Source organism: Pogona vitticeps, chromosome 2, assembly GCF_051106095.1.
Source record: "Pogona vitticeps strain Pit_001003342236 chromosome 2, PviZW2.1, whole genome shotgun sequence".
NCBI lineage: Eukaryota > Metazoa > Chordata > Lepidosauria > Squamata > Agamidae > Pogona > Pogona vitticeps.
In genome coordinates, this window is record NC_135784.1 from 93,118,783 (window position 1) to 93,130,104 (window position 11,322).

An 11,322-nucleotide genomic window follows, 5' to 3' on the forward strand; every position below is an offset into this window, starting at 1 on the left:
CACCTCCCACCCTAGCAGTGGGAAATGGCAGTGCAGTCTCTCACTAGCCCTGCAGTACACAGGTGGGTGCAAGGCAATGCAGAGCCCCTTCACCCTCCTCCAGTCTGGGGCTGCAGATGTCAGAAGAGACCCTTTTTTGTTGTTATGTTTACTTTTTCTTTTCTTTTCTTCTTTCCCCCTAAAGAAAGGAAGGGCTAAATAGGGTTGATTGAACTGCAGTGTGGTTTCCCACCATGAAACTCTCTGATCCCTGCATATGGTTGAAAGGACCATCCCAAATGACATACCATAACCCTATGCAACCTTAAGTAGCCCTGTTTAACCCAATCCAGCCCAATACCATTGGACTGTCTAATTGCCCCCTATGTGGGTACAGGACTGCAAACTTCAGTTGCTTGATTTCTTTGCACAAAAGGAATGAGGGCCAAATGCTTCTTTAAACAGCTCTCTGTGTTTAAGGCATCGTAACCCGGCCACTTGAATCCCACGTGCACTATGACATTTTGACAACTGTACTTGCTTTTTTGCCAATTAAGCATGTTCTTTTCCTACCTGAGTTCAAAAGTAAAGTGTGAATCTGCTCAAATAGTGTTTATAATGACTACACGGTGATTGCCTTCTATGCAGTAAAAGGGAATCTGGCTGATATATTGTATGAGGAAATCAGGACACAGAAACTGGAACAGATCTTCACAGTGAATTGGTTACATTTGGCTAAGCAGCCAGCAATGCAAGGCTGGGTATTTTTTTGCATGATACCTTAAGCTATAGTTCACATGTCATTGCTCTTTGCAGGATAATGCCCTTATATAAGCTACAAAACTTGGGTTGTCTGCAGACTAACAGAGTCTGTTTCAAGTCACTTTTACACTCTTTATTTCCCAGAATTCCATGGGCCATACAGGCTGGAAAGTTTGAGGAATCATTGTTGGAAAAGATAACTTTCACATGATGTGTACTCTGACATCATAAGATCTTGTCATGTATCTGTAGAGATCTTTTATCATATTACAGTACTCAACACATCCCAAGTTGTACATCTGGGCTAACACAGACAATAATTTATCTTGGACCTATATCCATTCCTTAGGCCCTGCTAGGACAGACTAGGAACCAGTATAAAACTTGATTAAGTCAGCCTTTAGATAATTTCCCCTGATTCAGATGATAAACTCAATTTGGAACAAACAACAGGATTTTGACACAGGCTGGGATCTTTAGTCAGTCAAACTAATGTGCAACAGACAATAAACCAACCACATTTTCACTGTATCAAAAAGGAGGAATCCAGGACCTCCTCATGCAAACGTAAGCACCACACAGACAGCAAGCCCTGCTTGTGCAACAACAAGAGGTGCTGTGTCAAAACACAAATGCAACTTTTAAGTTCACTGCTAGTGAGCAGAATCGCAGGCTTCATGCTTTTTCTCAGGGCTTAGCAATTTCCATCTAGCCTTTCCTCACCTCTCAATTTTAAAAAAAGAAAAGTTGCTACCAGAAGTAATAATGGCTGGACAGAGATTGTATGTATGTATGTATGTATGTATGTATGTATGTATGTATGTATGTATGTATGTATGTATGTATGTATGTATGTATGTATGTATGTATGTATGTATGTATGCATGCATGCATGCATGCATGCATCCTTTGTTCTAGAAGCCTTCATAAAGGGAACTGTGGTGCCCTGGGCCCCCTAAAGGGTGCTTAGCATTCAGTCAGAGAGTTTGACAGGCCACTTACCTACCACCATTGTGCTGGGGGAAGTCCCAAGACCTCAGCAGTGTGTAGCGTAAGCGCTTTGAACAAGTCTGACCTTAAAAGAATGTTTTACTTTTACCAAGTATTTTGCAAGTACAAACACATGGGCTTTGTGATTCCTTGGAACTCACAACAGCTCAGTTAGGTAGGTCTCTTAAAGAGAGCTAGTTTGTGGCCCTCTCCACCTCCTGGGTTTAGCCAGACCCTGCTGTTCAAGAGACCAGTCCTTTTGTAAGGATTTTTATAACTAATTTTTAATAGAAAAATAAAGTTTCATAGAATCAGTTTATATTGCACAAGCTTTAGCATAAAGAACATATTCTTTACCATTACAGTTGATAAATCTGTTTACAGTTAAATAAAATAACTTTACATTGCAGTTAAATAAAATAACTAGTTACCATTAAAGTAATAAACTCTACTAAGCTGGGCTGAGGTGGGCTACAGTGGGCTAGCCGCACCTCCTTCTTTCTCTTTACTTACATTCTCTCTCCTTCAAGTCACATACTTGAACCATCATCATGGAATTGAATCCCAGAACAAGACTTAACCGAACTCCACTGAACTGAATTCCTTTCATATAACCCATTGTCCATTTTCTACATTCTCTAACTCCTCCCTTCTTCTTGACAATTCTGGCTGTTAACCAATTAGCCTCAAGGGGCTGTAACATCTTCCTCCTTCCTTAATTCTCACAAAAGTTCAGGTGTTTAATCTCCTCTCCAATTAGCTCAGAATGCTGAGTCTTCCACGGGCCTCTTTTTCCAACCTTCAGCTTATCTCGAACCATGCTGTAATGGTCTTCAGACAAACATTTTCATAGCACTTAGAAAAACACATTCCAAATCATCTTCACACAGAACCTGTCTGACTCCATCTTAAATTTCTTTGACTACATATCCCATCATCATGGCAGGAACCACTGCTGCATTTGGTGTGGATGGCAGGATGCAGTCCTTAGCACTCTATCACTGTAATGAGGGCATCTGCCAAAGAGAAGCCTTTCCCATCTTGTCTCTTCAGGCGTGCCATCCCTAGAGACATGGGGATGAAGGGAACCCTTCTTGGTTTTAGACATGGAACCCTAATGGGAAGATCTCTTTTTGTTTTAGGAGAGGGGGCCACTTTCAATGCCTTGTGGTCATTCTGTTTATTTTCCTCCCTTTCTGCTCTAAGTCTGACTTGGGCAATGTCATTAGAATTCTTAACATGAATTCTGTGGGATGTTGATCTGTGAGGTACTGGGTACCCTTAACTAACTCACTATGAACTGTATTGAGCATGATGTATTGTGGGACAGGTGGTATCTAAATAAAGTTGAGTATCATCCACGGAAATGTCCCCAGTTCATGCTTAGCTTAGACATGGCAACAGTCTCTCTCTCTCTCTCTCTCTCTCTCTCTCTCTCATCCTTAATATCTTCTAGATTACCTCAGCTATCAGCATACTGGCCAAAGAATGCTGAGAGTTGTAATCTCCCAAAAGGAATTTCCCCCATCTCTGATTGAGATGCAACAGTACTACAATAGTGTACCAGAAGAACAGACGCACCCACTCCCTCCACCATGCACATATAATACATTAATGAACCATATCCTCCATGTGGCAGTGATTGTTTTCCATTGTAGCAAGCTCTTGTTCATAGAAAACAAAATCCCAGCGGGAAGCAGGACATTGCACAAGGATGACGAATCACAGGTTTGTCAGTTTTGACAGAGTGAATTCAATGATATGTCCTCTTCTGTTGCTCCACATTATTCTGTACCATTGACCTTATTGCTTTGATGAACAGATGGGGCCCTATTCAGAGAACACAGGAATCCGATTTGGGTAAAAAGAAAGAATATTTACACTGGCAGAAGGAAATTTGTAGAATCAAAATGGCCAACAGGAATTAACATGCTTTTCCAACTGTGTAGTAAACAAATAAATTTATTATTAAGTTGTAACAAGATCCTCATGAATAAATTACTGTTTGGTTACATTCCTGGCTGTCTTTGTCAGTTTAACCCACTGATGTATTATATGACTGAACAGTGTACAAATGATCACGGTCCTCCTTTGCATCCCCACTCATAAGAGCATAAGAATCCTGTTGGAACAGACAGAAGGCCTCTCTAGCCCACAATATCTCTTTCTCACAGTGTTTAGCCCAATATCTCTGGAAGCTCACATTCAGGACATGAGGACAACAGCCTTGTCCTGCTGTTATTGCCAGTGACTGGCATTTGGAGGCATGCTGAATTTTATTTTGGAAACAGCCTATAGCCACTGCAACTAGTTCCTGCTTCTACCCTTATCCTCTATGAATTTGTCTACTTGCCCTTGAAGTGATCTAAGTTGGTACCTCTTGTCACAGAATCGTAGAGACTCATTGAACAAGTGAGTTGAAAGAGGGCTATAAAGCCATCATGTCTTGTGGAAGTGAATTGCAAGCTCAGGGCCACAGCTTTCTTTGTTCAGCCAATGTGTCACACATTAGGTCACACATCCTTGTTTCCTCCTGCCTTCACTTTTTCTATCATTACTGTATCTTCTCATGATGTCCCAAAGTACAACAGGCTCAGTTCAGCAGTTTTAGTCTCTAGCGAAAGTTCAGGCGTGATTGGATCTAGAATTCCATTCTCTGTCTCTCTGGTGGACTGCCGTGTCTGTAAAGCTCTCCTCTTAACAATTCATTTCAAATAAATTGATTGTTTTCTCGGCATCTTTTCTCATTGTCTGGTTATTACAGCTGAATGCAGCAATTAGGAATACCGTATTGTGGATGACATTTGGCTGAGTCTCCAGCGACACATCTTTACACTCTCATCTAGTTCCTTTTTCTTTTATATTTTTCCCTTTTCCTTCTCCTTTTTTTTTTTTTTTTTTTTTTTTTGAGATAGACAGACAGGCATAGACGGAGATGTAGATGTATGATGAAACAGAAGAGAACAGGCTGGAATGGGCATATGAGAATAAAACTTGACACATAAGCTATTCGGATGTGATCATACACATGATCACAATATTTTGGATATTAAACCCTTAAAACCTTACCCTTTTATTAAGTGTTTAATGCCCCTAAACCAACCAGAAGAGAAACAGAATGGTCCAGAGTGCCAACTACTAAGTGAATCAAACCAACCACATTCACCAACAACGCATGGTTGAATTGGAGAGATGCAACAAGCCACAAAAATTTCCACAGGTTCCAATACCATTCTGGATACTGTATACTTCTGTATTCCAGAAAACAGCAACTTCTGGGTAGGATGAACTCAGTATCCATTTCAGACAAACATTCTTTATTTTGGGAAATGGCCAAGAGCAGCAACTTGGGAATGTTAAGCAGTTTAAAAAAATATTTCAGGGCTATGATTTTTCTAAATATGGTTCAAATGTATGTCCATCACATCACAACAGTTTTGGCACCAATTTTTATTATCAAGTGACTATACTGAAACATTCAGTCCCACTCTGGCTTTTACCTTTTCCATGTATTTTGCACATTCTATTTTGGTGTGAGAAAAAACATCTTACCCAGTTTTTCCACAATATGTACTAGGAGTATGTAGAGTTGTAACTGGACAGGCCATGAGGCCCTGGTGACTTTTGGCAGTAAGAGTCCAAGAACACAAATTCTGTGCATGTCTTTTGTATATATTTTATACATGCCTATTATGGAGCCCATTCATCTATGCAAAATCATTTCAAACATTATAACTTTTTCTCATACAGGAGTTGCTCCAGCTCCCTGATAATATTGGTTGCCCTTTTTTTTAACATGTATTCCAGCTCAACCGTTTGTTTTGTTTTGTTTTGTTTTGAAGAGAACTATACATAGGTTTCAGCTACAGTTGCTTCATAGATTTCCATATGGCCTTTGTGAAATAGCAGTATTGTTTTCAGCATCTTCCCCAATAACCCCAAATATGGAATTCACCTTTTCCATTTCTGTACAAACACTTTGTTCAGGATTCATCCATTCCAGTTTGTGATTTATTTACTTTACTTAACACCCAGGCTAGTCTTGGCTGATGCTCTACATTCAGCATCCTTGGTAGGAAACCCTCAACATTCTGCTTATGCATACAGCCTTCCCACTTACCATGTTACATTGTCTGAAGTATTCAAGGGCAATCCATTATCCTATGGTAAGATAGTGGTGCACTTGCTGGTCTTAGAAAAAAATTATTTCATTGTGAAAAACAGCACAGATGTTAGCCCTGACAACATGATATATGAAGCATCATGATCTCGCTATGTGCTCTCTGAAATTCGGGCAAAACTTTCCTCCAAAACTATGATATCTTGCCTTATTTCCATAGATGATGAATAGTCTGGCTGTAAGGACAGAAAGAAATGAACAGGAAAGAAACCAAGCAAACCTGCAGCTATTGCTGCCATTTTGTTACTCCCAAATAAAACCCTTGGGGGTCATTTTGCAAATAAATGCAAATAGTCAAATACAAAGCTCTGAAGTAATTTATTTGGTAGGGGGGGAATAATGGGGGATTAAGAAAGTTAAATTTCATAAGCAAGAATGAAGTTGCTGTACCAGTATAACAAGTAATTGTTCCTACTTACTTCCCGAAGATTTTTCTAAAGGGCATTTTGAAGCATTTTTTAAACATTATGTAAATCTGTCATGAATTTGAAGCTTCCCACTCCATAAAATGCAACAGAAAGTAATAGGAAAGTGATGTAACAAGTTCCTTTTTGAACACTGCAATTAGTAGCAGCAGCAAATTACTTTCAAACACTGTAATATAGAACAGGACTGAATTACTTTTTGAAAGTATGTTTCCAAGCTGTATTTAAATAATAATGCACACATTTAGAATACTCCAGAATTGCTTAAGGACATGGATTTGTTTCACCCAGGGGAGAGCAAAATCCATGTATTTAGATTTAAACACTTTGAAAGACCAATTTTGTTTCAGTTCACCTGAGTCGGTGCCCCCTGAAGTTTCACTTAGTGTCACATTCAAGCACATTGTGAAACTGTCAGGTTTAATTTGACTTGCCGACAGGACACATGCGAAAGCAGGAAGGCCGTGTGGTTTTCCATGTGAAACTATAACAAGGGCCAGTCCATCTCAAATGTAGGCCAAATCTTCCTGAAAAAAAAAACACAAGTTTTCCTTGTGTCATCATTTCTCAGAGGTCTTGCTGAAGCACCCCCTGTTACAGTATGAGATAAAACTACTTTTTTCATCAAGGTGAAAAAGCAGCAGCCACTGTTCACCTTCCCAGTGAGCAGCTCCTCCTCATCAATCCTCCTCATTCTTATTGCTACCTGCTTTTCTGTCCATCTTCTTGAGAGCCCCTCCTCTTCCTCTTCCTCCTCATTTCCATTCACTTCCTTAGTATTTCATACTGTTGGGGGGGGGCAAGATGGCAAGTGATGATGATGGCAAGTTGAAGTTCCATTAGTGGGGACTGATACACCATGACAGAATTTATATCTTAGTGGCACATTCTTAGTATGAAAAGTTGGTGGTTTCAGGACTTGTCCTACAGATGTAGGAGGAGGGGTTGCTACCAAACAGTTGTACATTGTTGTAGAGAAAGGCTTGATGGCTCTTAAGAAGAAAGTTATTATTCACATAACCAGTTTTTGGACTTTAACATATTAAAGGCACTGCAGTAAAATAATGGCGCCCAAAGGAAATTCTTCTAACGCAAGAGTGGGTGTGTCCTGTGGGCACTGAGACTGTTTTCTAATTGACAAGACCTTCCAGAAATACACCTACATACACAGAGAGATGTATATTTGTTTGTAAGTGTGTGCACGTGCAACATATTAAAGAATGAAACAGTTGTAAAAAAAATTTCGGATGGTTGGGGCAAGACTGAGAGTAGTTTAGAATTCAAAACAGATCACTCAGTAAAGTAAGTGAACTTAGCCACAGGGACTACGGATATAACGAGCAGGTGGCAATTTTTCCAAACCCCACAGTTTTTGACATTTCACCCCAATGGGGAATTCCCTGTGGGACCTCTAGGCAGACAGGGAGATTTCCTGGAGCAGCAGAGAGGAGAAATGCTGAGCACTATCATTTCCTCCCCTTCCCACCCATTTCCTGCCTTTGATTCAGTTTGACTGTCCTGTGCTGCTTGTGCCTGAATCCTGGGCAAAATTTTTATATTTCTTTGAAGATTTATTTATTTATTTGCAAGATTTTTTTAGCCGCACCATTACCAATGGTCTCGGAGTGGCATACAACAATATTAAAACTTGAAAAACATTAAAAACATTAAAAATAGCCAATATTATACTAATTGTTGTTTCTGTTAGCCTTGAGTTTTCTTGGCAAAGATACTGGAGTGGCTTGCCAGTTCCTGCTCCAACTTATAATAATACCCTATATTAAAAACAATCATTAAAATATTAATATTAATAACTCCTGCTGCTCATATGGCCAGCTAAAGAACACTATTTAATTAGAATGCTGCCTAAACAGAAAGGTCTTTGCCTGGCGCCGAAAAGCCAAAAGTGTTGGAGTCAGGCGGATCTCTATAGGAAGGGTGTTCCAAAGTTGGGGGGTAAAAGCCAAGAAGGCCCTATTTGTCATGTCATCCCCCTCACCTCTTTCAGGGATGGCACCTTCAGAAGGGCCTCCTGGCCTGATCTTAGAGGACAGCCAGGCTCATATGGAAGAAGGCGGTCCTTTAGGTAACCAGGTCCTAACCCGTTTAGGGCTTTATATTTTGGGGGTGTATAATTTGGATGTCTGAAACTCCACTCTTCACCAGTCTTGGACGGACTGTAAAGAAGAGTGGAGTGATGAAGGTGGAGCAGAAAAAGAAAACTGTACCATGGCAAGAAAGTGTCACAAAAAAAAGAAAAAGAAAAAGGAGAACAGTAATACACTTGTTTGTGTTTAAGAGACTGGAAAATGTAGATGTGATGTTTTCAATGTGTTGGGCTGCTTAAAAACTGGACTGGGGAGAAACTGACACTCAAATACCCCTAAGGAGAATATTAAATAATTTTTAGAGGTTAATGTTAAGAATATGAATAATAAAAGGGAAGAGAAACTACCTCTTTCTGCATTCTGAAGGTTTGCAGGTCACCGTAGCATCCCATTTAATGATAATGCCAACCTACAGTTACTCTTGTACTCCAGAACAATAATTGCTGGAGAAAGGGACAGTTACCTGAACTATTTATGACTTGAAAATAAAGCAAAAATCTGACTAAAAATGTCACTACATAGCAGCTTCACCAGCTGTTTTCTCAACAATAATCTTTGATAGTCCACTGTTGTTCAGAATAACCCCTTCTACTACAAGCTCCACATCTCTCCTGCCATCTTCTTCCTGGGCCTCTTTAATCTGGAGTGTGAGGATTTTTATGGCTCACTTTATGCAATATCCTGGACTCAATTCCTTGCCTATCAGCATTTTTTAAAATGATTTTGACTGCACTGTTTATAGCCTCACTTAAGAACCTAGGAGCTTAGCTTTCTCAAGTCTTGGGGGAAGGGAAAGCAGCCAGACCTGTGAAATCATTGAGTTGCACATCGTGGACGATTATGGCAAAGGTATTAATTTTGCAGTTTTTTAAAAAATATGCTATGTTCCTCACTCTGGTCTTGGGTAATGAGATGGTATGATTTATCAAAGCAGTTGAGATTCAATTACCGATTTCCCATAAATTATCCATATGGTATCTTCTCCTGATGCCAAGCTGTGAAGCCAACCAGTGAAGTACAAGGATTGGGGTTTCTCACTTGACCATGAAATGAATTTTGAAAAGAAGAAAGGAAGAAAGGAGGAAAAGAAAAGGACCAGGCATTGGAGTATGAATTGAAAGATTTAAAACAAACAAACAAATAAACAAACAAAAAACTGTGGAACACAGAACGGTTCTTGCTTTTCCTCCTCAAATCTCTCTTTTGAGGCCACTTTTTGCCAAAAAGCCTTTGGCTCCACTCGGTATGTGACGCACCTGTGGCTTTCTGCATGTTTGTTGCCTACAGATTCTGACTACCTGGCATGGTGGCTGGGGCGGATAACAACTGGAGTCCTCACTTGTGCCACAGTCTTCCTTCCCAACAGGACATGTAACTGGATTTGATCATATTCATCCCTTGTTTAGCATGCCTCCTGTCCCATCCTTTCCCTTTCTTCTTGGTTAAAATTTGGAACAGAAATTTCCAGATGTAGACCAGAATGTAGATTTAGAATGTATGTGTCCCCTCAAGTTATAAAACAGCCATTTTGTTTATTAAACGTTACTAACATTACATATTCATTGACGGTGTTGCATTTTTAAAAAAGAAGAAATAAAGGCAGGAAAGAAATGGAAAGGCAGACTATCCCATAGAAATCTATGAAACCAAGAAGTATCTAGAACAACTGGCCTAGGTTCTTGGTAATACAATTAGCATAAAATTAGAATTTGAACTTTCACTTATACCATTAGAAGATTTCGAAAACATAAAAAATGACAAAAAGAGTCTTTTTTCATACTAGCACCAGATTATCTCCCTTAGCATACTGCAGTTTGGCTGTTTTCGGTTTTGTGATTGCTCATCCAGAGTGAAACAAGTTTTATTTTCAAAGCACATTGCTCAAGCACAAAATGTCCAAGGAACTGTGTGCCTGGACAGAAAATATTGCAATAGTACCACATACACATTTCACTTGACTTGTCCCTAATTTAGAGGTCTGGGGGCCAGAAACCTCATCGCTGGACACCGAGAGCTGCACTTAATCCCAAAACCCTGCTCCCCAGAATTAATTGTTCCCCTTCCTTTCTTGTGTTCTCCAATGGCCACAGTGAACAGTTCTGCTGTATTTTGGGCTCCACCAGAGCAAACACACCCAAAGGTGTGTTTTTGGCTGCTCTTGGAGTTTTTGTTGTTGTTTAATTGTTCAGGCCCCAGGCTGCATTTGGGTCCCCCAGGAGGGCTACACTTTGACCATTCCTACCTTAAGTAAACAAAGCATCAGAAGGACTAGCTGATCTTCTTAAGTACTACAGCCAAGTGGATGCATCATCCTCTTTTGTTTGGCTGCCCTTGGGACCCATATGTGCATGACAGCAACTTTTTAAACATTAATAATAATAACAGAATAAATGGGAATGGGAAAAGCAGGCTGAGAAGGAAAACTGGCTCTCCCCTTTCTGAACTAGAAAGGAGAAAGATGCACGATCCAAAACTGGTTGGCTTCTTCTCTTCCAAGTGGTTGCCAACCCTCCACAATACAGAACGTAAGTCATTGTTACGTCTGACTGCAGGGAAAAATCTTCAAGTTAAGTAAGGCCTCTGATGGTGAAGAATCCGCTCAGCAGCCTGTTCCATTCTCAATCAGAGCAATAAGGAGGCCGCTCTCCCAGAATAATGTTTTCCTGAGCCTCTTTTTTTGCCCTCATAGCAACCATCTACAGCAACTTTCATTTAAAAGTTTTATAAAGAAAGGGAAAACAACATTTTCCGTTTCTCACGGGGGAAGAAAGCAGTAACTTGTAATTTATGCTGCCATTGTGCTGGGTTGTTCCCGTTCCTTCGCAAACTGCATAATTAAAAGCAATGTTTTCAATCTTTGATAATACTTCCTATAAAC